The sequence below is a fragment of the Phasianus colchicus genome, unplaced genomic scaffold, assembly GCF_987193195.1.
Source record: "Phasianus colchicus unplaced genomic scaffold, bPhaCol1.hap1.1 HAP1_SCAFFOLD_59, whole genome shotgun sequence".
In the NCBI taxonomy this organism is placed as follows: domain Eukaryota; kingdom Metazoa; phylum Chordata; class Aves; order Galliformes; family Phasianidae; genus Phasianus; species Phasianus colchicus.
The window spans coordinates 121,584-135,421 of NW_028325235.1; the positions used below are offsets into that span (position 1 = coordinate 121,584).

The window sequence follows — 13,838 nt, forward strand, 5'->3', positions numbered from 1 at the left end:
CCTGCTGGCTCAGGGGCTGCAGAGTTGATGCTGTGCCAGCACTCTTGGCAGGAGCCAAAACATGGCTGTGATACCAGTGCTGCTCTGGCAGCAAGTGCAAAGCACAGCACCGTGTGGCTGCCGTGGGAACAGCAACCTTGTCCCTGCCTGCCCCAGTACAGCACCCCTGCACATGTGCATCACTGCTATAGAGAAGCACATACCAACATAGAAATTGCAATGTTGCACCTGTTATTCTGGCTATTAAACCATATAGAGAGAACAGAAATCTGAGCAGTGTTTGTTGAATGAAGGTTCTTCTTATTTTGAAGTTTCTAATGAGAAAATTCCTCTTTCTCAGGAACGTATTATTTTGTTAACTTAGGAGCTTGGAATATTTTGATTTACAAGATAGTCCCATAAATATACTGGAGTTGAAGATAATTCATTAAGCATTCTGAGTCTTTTCCTTCTTATCTGCTATTACTTCACAAGGCAGCAGGTAATGAAACATACAACAATGTCATTACTTCAAAGGTTTTTGTATTCTATAGGCATTCCACTTAGAGGCGGTGGGTAATTTGTCAGCCCAGTGACAGATGAATTTAAGGATACAACTGTACCTAGTGCACAGTTTGCTTATGCACATCAGTGAGGTGTAGTCTGTAAATCTTACAAAACCACAGTTATTGTGTAACGTTTCCTTAACTTGATTCGTGAGCTCTAAACAGATAAGAAAAGTCCTTATATTCTTCGTACCCATCTCTTCTACTGCGTGCACAGTCTGGACCTGGTTATTAATAATTACATTTTCATCCTTGCAGAGAGAATGATATTGAAGAATGTGGCTTGGAAATGTTTTTCTCAGTTGCTAAAGAAATTCTAGGTGAAATCCAAAGCTGTGATTTGAAGCCAAATGGTAGCAACATTCTTGTGACGGAAGAAAACAAAGAAGAATATATTAAATAAGATTAAATGAAGATTTTAAAATACTCTTATCTGTCCCATTTCTTTTAGCTCAATCAAGAAAATACTGTCACACTATGTAATCTGAAGCATTATTGAAATTCTGCCTATGAATAAGTACTGATGGCAAAATGTGGCAAAATGTGGCAATTGTTCAGATTCCATATTTGAAAAGAAAATATTGATGGAAACATTTAAAATAGATATATATTACATTTCCAAAAAGTAATACATATATTACTTTTCCCAAAAGATTCAGTTTAGTAGAAGCTCCACTTGTTGTGTTTTTTTCCCAGAGATAATTAAGTTTAGCAGAACATCGTGACAACAAATGTGAACGTCAGGTACTTCACCGTACCATTGCACACATTTATTATTCACATTTTGGCTTTGTAGACTGCTGATATTCTATCCAGCCATTTATGGTGTTGCTTGTTTTTAACCAAAGAACAGTTTTGGATGCTTTTGTGGTAAACTTGAGTTTTTAAAAATGCATAGTTTTGATACTAGTTTCCATGTGAACTGCCCTGATAGAGCTGTTATGTCTAGGCATTTGTAACAAGGCAGCATTACGAACAATGTAATGTGTTGTACTGTTGTAAATGAGGAATTATGATATAGCAGTAGCAGATCGTTTTAAAGCAAGGATAGGAGCCTATGAGTGATTACAGAAGAAAAACATGAGCAATGAGGTGTTTTGTCTCAAAATATCCCCTTCTTGTCTTGTAATATCCCCAGCGAGCAGCAGTATATAAGCTCTGCTTTAAGGTGTGAACTTCAACATCATCTTACATAGAGGATTTGCTCAGAACAAAAAGAAACAAATAAGAAACCACTACACACGTGGCAGGCATGAGGTAAATTGAATGAGTAGAATTTTCCTCTTATGATATGTTCTATGAAGGCTTTTTTGTGGGAAAGGTTTGAGGGATGAGGGAGTAGGAATTGCTTTCATCATGAGTCGTCCAAAAACATTTCACAGAAATTGTAACGTTTGCAGAAGGAACATATTGGCATTTAGCAGTTGTGCAAGATATTAATTGGGATGAAGAGTAAGGAGTATCTGCAGAAGACCATTCTCCTCTAGTTTTGAGGAGCCCAGGCAGAGCTCAGATTGCAGCCTAAGTAATATTCTTTTGCCATAATAGGTCCTGTGTTATGCTCCCCAGAGTTTCATCTCTTCTTTAGATTCCAGTTCTCCTGACAGCTTAGGCTTGAATTCAGCATATCTGCTTCTCCCTGGGTTCAGGTTCTTTGGGTCTTCTGCCTGCTTTTCACCTTTTTGCAGAGCAAGGTTTCATGATTAACTGTCTTTTCCTACAAAGGACTCACTCAGATGGCCTTGAAAGTTCTGAAGATGCTGCTTCAAATAAAAACAAGACTGTTAATGGCAGTGATTCCCCACTACTCACCAATGGAAGCTGCAAACCTTCTCGACCTCGCAGGCCTTTCTGACCACCTCCACCCACACCCCGCAGACCCACATCAGTAGCTGGTGCGTATTCTAGGGCCAGACATCCACTTCAAAGCTGTGGATTCTCTGTACAGTCTTAAAATGAACGTAATGTTTTCCGATGCGTGTTTTTAACTACAGTTTTTTTCAGGGTAAATTCTTGGATATATAACTTCTATTTTAACAGCTTGCATTCAATATTGTTGTTCCTCTTATAAGTAATTTCTGTTTCCACGACAGGTAAGTGATGATTGCAGCGATACTGCTAAATATGTTGGAGCTGGTGCCAAAAGAACATGAGTGAGTGCTACTGTTGCATTCAGTTAACTTTAATGAGACCCGTGAACAAATCTGCTGAAGGACTTACAGAACTCCCACAAGTAGATAATACTGGAGCTTGAAAGACTAGTGATTTGTTTCTACAGTCCTGGTTAAATTATTTGAAACAGCAGCACTTCAAACACTGATTGCGTGAAAATAAATATGTTTTTTAGTCCATCTTATAATTCAGAATCTACAAAGCTTTAAGACAGTGATAGGTGTTGCATACACTACCATGTGTTTTGGTGATCTTATTGTCACAATTGATAAATACTGAGGCTGGACGGAAAACTAGGCTGCAGTAATTATTTTAAAAGATAAAGGCAGTGTAGTTTAGTAATAAGACTTGTGTATAGTTCTTAATACTGCCTACCAAATGGCCTGCATGGGAAAAAAAATCTGAAAGCGTTTAAAGAATGCATGTATTCTCCCTTCCACAGCCTTAATTTTTCCACGTTGTGTCAAATCCCTTCTTGAAAATGTTATGCATGCTGCCTCTTAAATTGTTGCAAATATTAAATGGGAAATCCATCAATGCAAGCAAGTAGCTTTTTCTTTATAATCATGTAATGTTTAGAAAATGCAGACAAGTTGCTTTGGTGAATAACTTTTCTTTGTCATATCAAAGCTGTGCAGCTGATAGCTGATAGTTCTTGGGTTGAAGCATTTTTACAGAGTGCAGCTAAAGTTGCCTTTTGTGTGTGTCTGTGTGTGTGTGTGAAATAGAAAATGTGGCTATATGTGCGCACTACTTCAAACCACCACCTTTTGCACGTCTACTTTTGTGACTTACAAATTCTGAAATAGGTTACCAATAAGGAGAGAAATACCAATTAAAGATTTATTTTTTTTCTTCTGACATGTCTGGCATCGTAGGAAGTGTAAATGGTTCTCCATCCACATCCACAGAGAATGATGGGGCCAGTGCAGGTTCACTGGCAGGTGCAGCTGCAAATACATCTTCAGAACCGAGCCCTGAGGGGGGGAACAGCAGCAACAACAGCTCCTGCAACTGCTGCACTCACCACACCTCCAGTATCAAGACAAGTACAGCAAGTAAGTCCTCCAACTCAGGCACTAATTGCAGACTGTCAAGGTCCTCTTCCACCTGGGTATGAGTTTAGTGAATTTTTCTGCTGCCTTTTCTGTTTTCTTATTTTAAGCATACCAAAATACACGTAACATCTGTCTTTTGCTGCATAACAAAAATTCCCAAAAGCTTTTAAAGTGAAGTTTTTCTAAACTATTTGGCCTAGTAGACCTTCAGGTGTGTGTATGTGTGTGTGTGTGTGTGTGTGTGTGTCGTTTAATCAAGAAAGGAATTAATTTTTAAGTAGTTTTGATGCTTGTTGCGAGTTGCTAAGTCAGTGAAACAGAGGTTTTAAATAGTGAGACAACTTGCTGTCTTCAAATTAGAAAGAAGTCAAGTAGTAAGAAACTGGTATAAATAAGTAGAAGGAAAGTTACTGTTGGACATAATCTGCTATATGGCTTTAAATTTCATAGTTCATACATTGCACCTCCTGAGAGCAATGTGGGCGCAGTGAGATACTTCATACCCATGTGGAATTTGTCAGATGATTGGTCTCTTGCCTCAGAGATATTATTTAGATTCTTAACTTTTTCTTAAAAAAATAGAAATGTTTCTGTACTCTGAGTAAGAAAGGGAAAGCAAAAGCTTCTTAATGCAAGTGGTATAATAGTTGAATTATTACCTGCTTTACTGTGCCTGCAGTTAAAGCAGTAGGTGGTCGAGGCTTGGATTACCATGCTTACAGGATAACCGTGAAAGCAATTTTGAAAACATCAGTTGTTGCTTTACCATTTTTATTTCATTAGAAATGGCAAATTATTGTGCATTTCTCTCCATGTTACATTTGATACAAATACAGGAGTAAGTCAGCGTCCCAAATGCTGCATATTCAGAAAATACAACTTCAGTGCCCTTGTGATGAACTGCTTCTATGTGATGTGTGGAGAGGGTGAAAGAGGCCGAGGGCCCTTTTCTCGGGTTCGGCTCCCCTGTGCCCTCTTGCTCGCCGGAGAGAAGGGCTGCCCGCTGGGCACAGGGAGCGCCTTCTAGCTCCCGTCCCGTGCCCCGTCCTCCAGCCCCCTCCTTGTCCTATGCAGAACGCCACTCCCAGCAGCAGCACAGGTGCCACTGCAGAACCTTCCCCATGTCACAGCTGTCACCTTGGTCGCTGCCGCCCCACCCGGCGCACTCGTCTCCGAGAGTGCTGGGCAGGTGGCAGCCATGTCCAGCACGAAGAGAGCGAGAGAAGAGGATAGCGTGGTTTTAAACGGGAAGAGGGAGCTGGGGGCCCCAGAACCGAAGAGGAGGAGGGGGCCCGCCGTGACCATCAAGTGGAGGAGGGAGAGGAGGAAGAGAGCTCGGTTCCATCACACCCAGACCACCGCTGTGACCGACCATGGGGAGCCCATGGAGGTGGATCCGCCTGCGGCACAGCTGGCCTGGCACCACACCACCGTGCCAGGCCCCGCATCGGCGCGGTCACAGCTCCGCCATCGCTGGTCCGGGCGCTGGGCTCCTTACCCGCCGCGCGGCCCCACCCCCAGCATTAGCTGGGTGGCATTGTTTAACATCTGCTCCTCCTCCACCTTGTTGCTCCTCTGCGGTTCTGCAGGCCTCCAGTTCCATCTTCCCCTTTTAGGAGTTAGGTCCCCCTTCTGGGTTTTGTTGTTGATGTTGGTGTTAGCATAGTTTTAGTGTTAAGTTTAGTTTTAGCGTTAGGCATAGGTTACTGTTAGTAGTTTAGAGTTAGGCATAGATTGCTGCTAGCAATTGGCAGTACATGCCGCTCACTCAGTAAGCACTCCCCTGATTTACCATGCAGAGAAATGAGTGCGAGTGCACTGAGACGGGAGGTTTGATGACATATGCGATGAATTGAATTTCCGTCTTGTGACTTTTCTGTTGCAGAACATCGAGGAAGAGAGTATGAGTGGCTGAGAAATGGAGTTGGGACTCAGGGGAGCAATAGGTGCCTGTGTGGCCCTTGGAAGGTAGGTGTGCCTTACTGTAAGTGTGCGCTAAGGTGGTGCTGTTCAAACACAGCTTGTGGCACTGTCTGCAACAGATCTGCTTTCTGTTAAGCTTTTCCCTTATTTCATGTCCACCTATCCTCTTCAGCTCCTGCTCCCCTCACCTGCAAGTGGAGCAATGCTCAAGTTGGAGGAATCTTTTCCTCGGCAGGTGGTAAAAGACGATGCAGCTGCGTTTCATGCCCTTCTTTGTTATTGGGTCAGTAGACCAAGGATATCTTCAGAACAGCTAAGTCAGCCTGTAACACCAATGTGCATGTGAGAATGATGACTCTTTTTACCCTCTTGTAGAAAGCAGCCTCCTTGAGAGTGGGAGAGCAGCAGGCTCCTGAAGGGCATTTCTCCCCAGCTGAGATCCCTGAGCCCACGCTGGTGGAGAATGTGCTGCACCACGATCTCTTCTGAGGAGCCACTTTGCAGCTTCTCTGTGCGTCAGTTGTAATCATGCCAATTTCCAGGTGCCATAAGCCAGTAAGTCATGCTCTCTGAGGCTGATAGAAAGGCACAGACAATAGGCAGGGAGGGAACAATTTGTAGCTGTTGCCTACGGTAGTGTGTCCCGGCACTGCTGAAAGTGGTATAGTTCTGTCCCTCCTTCGGTGTGCGTGCTGTACCTGATGCACGCAAGAAGCCTTGAGGTGCAAGCTCATCTTATCCTGCTGCTGCTGCTGTGCTCTGTGCACTGCCAGGCAGTGTCCAACCCCTGTGCAGGTGCTGCCTTGCAGAAGATGGCTTTGGATTCTAGTTTGTGTGGGTCTTTTGGGATTGAGATAGAAGTGGAGTTTCTAGTGTGCCCTAATGTCAGAAAGGCGGTTTCCAGTACTGGCAGCCAAAGCTGCCCAGGAGGGTGACTTGAGCTCCCAAAGCGAGCTGTCAGCCAGTTGTTAGCTGTGAAGGTTCCCTGACCGTTTCTGAATTGATTCTTGTAGGACTCACACGGTCTTGGGACTAAGACTTGGGAGACAGTGAAAAAACCCAAGGCAAGTGCTGCTCAGCTGAGGAAGAAAGCCAAGAAGGAAAGCAAAAAGAACCGATAAGGGCTTGACCGAGGACACTAGAATCATCTGGAATGGTTCCTCAGAGGTGGCACCAAAAGCAGCTGACTGAGTCGTCTGGTTTTCTGGCATGGCCGTGCTCTCCCTGTCACGGACAGTGCAGAGGAACTAAGGCAACTGGGAGGGAAGGGCTTGTGCTGCGTTCCAAGCAAAGAGGACTTGCCAGAGGCAGGACTTCATCTATGGCAAGAGATGGAGACGCTGTGTTCTTTCAGGATGCATCTCTTTAGGGCCAGAGCCGGTCTAGTATGAGATTGAAATACAGCTAGCCGGGCCTGGAGAGAGAAGAGGTGATGTCAGGCTTCTCCTTGTGTCTGACTGGAGGCTGAATGACTCACTGCTAAGCAGAAATCCTGGACACTGGGGTTTCATTTTGGGCTGTGTTGAGAAATACAACCCAAATCCTTTTGTATTGAATAAAAACGAAATCAACTTTTTAAAAATTGTGCTGCCTGTTTCCGTAGCTGGTCAAAAGGTCCCTTGCTTGGGCTGGCAATTGCGGGGCGATGAACCGGTTGGCTCTCCCCTGAAATTCTGCTGGTTTTCCCCCATTTCCTTGTTGGTCTTCCCAACGGGTGGCTTTTCAGCCCAACTGTAACTGCTAGCAATAGGCTGTGAGCATCCCCTTGTTCTCCAAGGACTGCTAGCAAAAGCACAAAGGAGGAGAAGCAGCCCGGGAGGAAGAAAGGTGTCCCTGCACTCAGCCCCTTGAGCTCGCCTCTTTCCTGATGGCTTTTTCAGCCTTGGGCTGTACTGAGGGTTGCTGTTTGCCCTGGGAAGCCCAGCTGCACGCAGGCAGCCATGGCCTGCACATCAGCCTCCCGTTTAGGCACGAAGAGTTGAGGTGTGGGTGGGATGGTGTGAAGAGCAGAGCTGGGAGTGGAGAGGAGGAGAGGGCAGCAGGAGAACGTGCCTCGGGCCCAGAGCTCAGCCCCGAGGAAAGGAGATGGTTGTAAAGAGAAAACCAGCTTCCACTATTTTTAAGTGGTCATTGCATCTTAGGTCTGGGTCTGGATCCAGCAGGGGGGCCCACGTGCAGCCGTTCGGGAGGAAAGTCCGAGAGCAATTCCACAGCAAAGAAGAGGCAGTTTCGGTGCTAAGGCCTGTCTTCCAGCTGGACATCGGGGTGCTGTGGCTGCAGGACCTCCAGTCCCCCAAAGACATCATCCCTGGTGAGAAGGCAGCAGCCACCTTCCCCTTTCCACCACACGTCCGGCCGGGTGTGTTATCCCTGCTCTTTGGAAACGGCAGAGAGCAGCGGAGAATTGTCTGCAAAGCTCAGGGTACAGCGTGAGTTCCTCCAGGAGGAATGAGGAAGAGCTGTTTCTCTGAAGGACCTTTTCTATGGGATTTGGTCACGACCATGTTGCATGGGAATGTGGCTTGCTGTGGCAGTGAGGCTGTGCCTTCTCCTGGCAGACGATGTCAAGACTGAGTCGCTGAACTACCATCAGCTCTCGCGAGCCTCCGGCATCCCACTGCACATGGTACAGCGCTGCATGCAAGAGTGCATGCTCCTGTACTGTCATCTCCCGAGGAACAACGAACCCGTCTCAGCGTTATGACGTGCCAAGATGACTTCCTCCTCACGAGGTTCTTCTAAAGCTGCATTGCAGCACTGGAGGGCAATACCAGAGTCATTGCACTGTCCCACACTAAGTTGAGGTTTTGAGGGTGTGCAATCAAATCACCACTGGCCAGCCTGGATGTGGCAGGCTAGCCAAATGTCTTTCCCCGTGCTTGCCTCCCGGAGTGATGGGGAGCCGAATGCTGATCCCTATTCATGGCAGAAATTCTTCTCTTCACCCTTCAGGAGTCTCTCCACACTGCACCGGAGCCCGTCATTACATCTGTGGGAGCACAGGGGGAGACCGAGGTGCACGGGGTCCTGCAGACTCCACGTGTCTGCAGCACGCTCCCAGCATGAGCAGGCAGCTCCCGCAGGACGAAGAAAGCGGGACAGAAGCAAGCACCTACTTCTGCTCAGACCAGCACAGCACTCCATGCAACAGAGGAACGTGAGTGCTGCAGGTAACGGCGCCGCACGGTGCGACAGCAGAGGCTCGATCAAAGCTGCCAGTCGTTCCGCGGCTCAGAGTCCCGTGCGGAGGAAGTCGTCTTGGCCCGGTGGTTCCGCCGCAGGCGCCGGCTCTCGCCGCGGCTCGCTCTCCCTCGCCTTCTCCCACGCGACAGCGGAGGCTCGCTCAGAGCTGCTCGCTCTCCACCCCGCTGCGGAGCGGCCGAGCCGCTCGGAGCCGGACAGACCGTGCGCAGTACGGCCGCTGCCACGGCGCGACCGTGTGGGCCGGTGCCCGCCGGGGCCGGGCCGTCCTTCCGTCCTACCCGAGCCGCCGCCGCCGCCGTGGAGCGACCGAGTCGGTCGGTGCTGGGCGGACCCGGCCCGTTCCGGGCGTACTCGGGCTGCGTGGATCGGCGGCAGGCGCGGCTGACTGCCCCCGCTGTGAGGGGTGTCCGGCCTCTGTGGGTGCCTGTGCCAGTGCTGCAGCACTTACAGTGCGGGAGTGCTCCTGATGTTTGGTGGCAACCTCTGGTCCTGGCACTGGGCTCCACTGGATGCAGCCTGGCTCCGTCCTCTCTGCCCCTCCCTGCAGGGATTGATGGCCATGGGTGGGATCCCCCTGAGCTGCCCTTCTCCAGGCTGGGCAGCCCCCTCTCTCTCAGCCTCTTGTCATAGAAGAGGTGTTCCAGTCCCTTCACCATCCTGGTAGCCCTCCATTGGACTCTTTCCAGCATGCCCATCTGTCTCTTGTACTGGGAGCCCAGACCTGGACACTGTTCTCCAGGTGCAGCCTCACCAGTGCCGAGCAGAGCAAAGGTAATGGTGCAGAATAATGGTCCTTACTGCTACAAGTCAGGACTAGGGCTATGATGGGAGCACGCTGCTTTATGATTGACATGGAGAACTGCTAGGAAGAAGGCCTGGTGGGCCTGAACACAGGTGCCAGGTGGCCCAGCTTTTATTTCACTGGAAACCAGGTACTCCATGGGCAGCAATGTGGAGATATGTTCTCCATGTAGTTGTGCCCCTGTGGCTTCTTTCTGATGTGCCTGGGAAGTCCCACTAGAGCAGACTGCTGCGTGAGACAGAAGCCTGATACAACATCACTTGTGTGGGTGGAGTTTTACTATCTCTGTGTTCACCTCTTTTATGTTTGTTTGTTTCTTTGTTTGTTTGTTTTCAGTTCAACTCTTATGTGTGCAAGTCTGCCTTTACTAAATCCTTTCCTTGTGACCTCAGGCAACAATCAAGCGGGCCTCAGTTTTCAGCGCTGAACAAGAAGCGCAGGCGCTCAGGAAGGTCATGAAGAGCTTTGGTAAGTTGATCTCCCTCCACAGGTCAACTTTTATTTTTTCCCCAGTGCTGGGAATGGCTGCTCTGGTGATCTGTTAGAGGGAAGCATAGCTGCTTGCAATGCTCCACTGTCCTAAATACATTGCACAACTGTCCTAAAAATCATTGAAAAGTGGAAACAGAACTGCCCTTCATGTCCCAAAATGCAACTGCTCTGGTGGTGTGGGTCCTGGCAGCTTTGTGCGCATAGCTGTAGTCCTGGGGCTGTTGAGAACCGTCTGTGTAGGGTACTGGAGGTGGCACAAGAGCAGAGGGCTCTTCTGATTCTTGTGCAAGCAGCCTGACTGGCTTCCATTTGTTGGTTTCAGGCACAGATGAAGATGCCATCATTGGTGTCTTGACCAAACTAAACGTTTCCCAGTGTCAGCAAGTTCTGAGCACTATTGGCAGGGTAGGTGGTCTTCAGAGATGTGTGAACGTGGTTGTGTCACTTAGGTGAAAAGTGAGAAATGACCTAATCTCCGTAACAGAAAGGTCAGCAGAGACTTTACCTGACCAGGGTTGTTTTGTTCTTGTTCAGTTCAGAGCAGTTGTTGATGCAAGGAAGGTTGGAGCCTGAAGAGAAGTAGTGAACAGCTCAGTTCCTTCTGTCCTCTTGGCCTTCTAGGGTTTGATTGATGACTTGAAGTCAGAGCTGAGTGGGAATTTTGAGAGGGTGATCATTGGGATGACTCCCACCACCATGTATGATGTGCACGAACTAAGGAGTGCTGTGAGGGTTTGGAAATCTTCCTTCTGTATTGCTTAAGTTCTGTCCAAGGATTTATTGCTTTGTTATGTATGTTTTCTTATTTATTACTAACTCTTAAAGAAACCTGGTTGCACGTCACAAGCAGTTGCTGGTATCTTAAATCTTGCCATGGCAATTCCCTAGGGAGCAGGAAAGATGAAGGTTGCCTGATTGAAATTCTGGCTTCTTGCACCAATGAAGAGATTCGTCACATTAATGAGAACTACAAGCTTCATAAGTAGTGTGAAAGGCCAGGCCTTGTCCTGCTAATGATGACGGCTGGAGTGCTGCAGTGATGCTGAGAGCCGTGGGCATGGTTCTGTACTTAGCTATGTTATGGCTAGAAAATGTGGGCAGCACCCAGGTGGTGGCCCTGCTCCTAACGGATGCTGTGTGTGTGTTCTTGCTAGAATCTGGCTGCTCCCTTGAGGATGGCATCTGACACATCTTCCATGTTTCAAAGGGTCCTTGTGTCCCTGACAGAGTGAAGTGTGACTGCCACTGGGGCAGGGGGGAGAGGAGCTAAGAAATTTGATTGGCAGCACAAAGTAGCAGGTCTTGAAAATGGTAATAGCTGTGGTAGGCCAATTAGAAGACTGCTAGCAATGAAAATGAAATATTTCTGAGGGATGGTCTGGATTTAGCTGAGAGTGCTGCAGGAATGATAGAACGTTTGTGCAGTATATAAGGAGCTTGTTGTTGCAAAGCGTTCTTTTGAATCTGTCATGGTTTTATGTTTTTTGGTTTTCAGTATTCTGCATCGAAACATCATGTAGTGTGCTGGAATTAAAGTGTTAATGCTCCAATTCCAGGTACCTGTCCCTATACATTACAGAAGTCATGGATCTGACCCTTCTGGGTGGGGCGGGCTCTTACTGCCTGGCAGTGGGTGCTGGAGGTGCTTTCCCAGCCGTTCCAAGCTTTCCAGGTTTGACTCGGTCTCAGGAACTCTCTCTCCTATCTTATTTGATTTATTAGTCTCAATTTCAATTAGATTGTGTTATATTGTGTTATCTTGCATTCCGATATCATAGTAAAATAAGTTTTCCTCCTTGCCGCTGTTTTTTTCAATCTCCCTTCCTTCCTTCCCATTTTGTAGGGCCGGGGGCTGTGGGGGGCAGGGGCCTACTGCCCCCTGTCACAGGCATAGATTGATCTAGTAAACTCCGTGTTAACTCTCTGACTTTCTGCCATGGACTCTTCCCCTTAGTTTTTGATGGTAGTGAGGCATTGCTGACAAGGACGTAACAGACAGCATTAAATCTGAGGTGTCAGGAGACCTGGAACATGCATTGCTGGCTGTGCGTGAGTGCTCTGCTTTAAAACGTTGTCTACAAAGTGATGTAATGATGAGAGGTGCTGTGTCTTTCCTCGAGTGGCTGTTAACATGGCAGACATGGTTTGTCTTTGTTTATGGGCACAAAGCCAGGCTAGGTGGGACTTGGAGCACCCTGGTGTAGAGGGAGGTGTCCCTGCCTATTACAGGGGGTTGGAATTAGATGATCTTAGGGGTCCCCTCCAACCCAAACCATTGTATGATTCTATGCTTTACAGACCCAGTCAGGTGAGAAAGCTATCTTGTGCTTTATGGTACAGTGTGCTTGGTCATAGGGTGCTTTGGCAGCAGAGGTTTGCTCCCAGGAGGCATGAAAGCCTTCGTGCAAATACTGCTGTGCACCAGGCACAGAGACGTCAGCTCACAGCACATCACTGACTGGATGCCTGCACTGCAGCTGCTGTTTGTTAACCTGGAGGTGCATCTTGACAGAAGAAACACCTGCACCAAGAAAGTGCTGCAGCTTTGTGGAAAACCTCCTGCTTTTACTGACTGTAATTCTCTTGTTCTTGTCTCTCCTTAGAGTAAAATGCATGCGAAAAAAGCCTGCGTGCTTTGCTGAAATACTGTGTGATTCCATGAAGGTAAACATGGAGTAAGATTGCTTGCTTCCTTCTTGCATTTTCATGCTCGAGTCAGCAGCATCATGGCAATCGTGAGATGGAAGCTGCAGCCAGTCAGGAAACTGGCTTTTCTAGGAAACATCAGGCTTTTCTGCACATCAGGGTAGTAGTCATACTCAGGAGCAAGCTGCTGCTAATGGATCGCTCCATTAATGCAAAATTGCTGTAATTAAGAGCAGCTCCTGCACAAGACTGGGCACTGAGACCTTTGTGTCTGTGGGTGATTCTCCAGCACATTCTGTGTTAGCTGCACGGGGCTGCTTTCCTTTCTAGGGCCTGGGAACAGACGACAGCACTCTGATCAGAGTGATGGTGTCCTGCTCCGAAAAAGGATCTTTTTAGATCTGCTCTTCTTACCTGTATCCTCTCTTCTGTTCTGCCCTCTTTCTTCTCCCCTCTTGTTCATCACTCTTCTCCCCCTTACAAGCTCCTCTCTTCCCTTTTTCCTTTGTTCTGCTCAATCTTTTCTCTCCTCTCCTTCTCTCCTCTCCTCTCCTCTTTGTTGGCAAGAGGGCTCCGAGCTCCCTTGCTGGTGCGGAGAGAGAGGCTCAGACTCCCTTGCTGGTGCAGAAGGAACGATGAAGGACCTTTACTGAAGATGCTTACAACCTTTTATACCCGTGCAACAGCAACTTACATGTAGGAAGCAGGAGCCTCGTGTGTGTTTACGTCTGGCTCAAGTTACTGCTAAGTTTCTTTACTCATTAGCAAGATAATGACTTTCTTTATCCCACATCTCCCCCTTCGCTATTAAGAGAAAAAGAAGCACGGTTCAAAAACAATCCTAAAAGTAGCTGAACTAAAATTAATACACTGAACAAGGATGGGTTCTGTAGAGTACAAACAGCAGTCCATATTAACCAGTTCCAACGATTCCAATTCTTATGATTCCTTGGTGACACAGTTGACAAAGTGCGTCTTGTCGCTGTGAGTCCAAAC

General features: G+C 47.5%; 1 pseudogene; it reads left to right on the plus strand.

Moving 5' to 3' along the window:
- The window catches only part of LOC149911688 (protein MANBAL-like), a 95,860-nt pseudogene extending 87,744 nt beyond the window's left edge, over positions 1–8,116 (plus strand).
- The last annotated feature ends 5,722 nt before the right edge of the window (positions 8,117–13,838 follow it).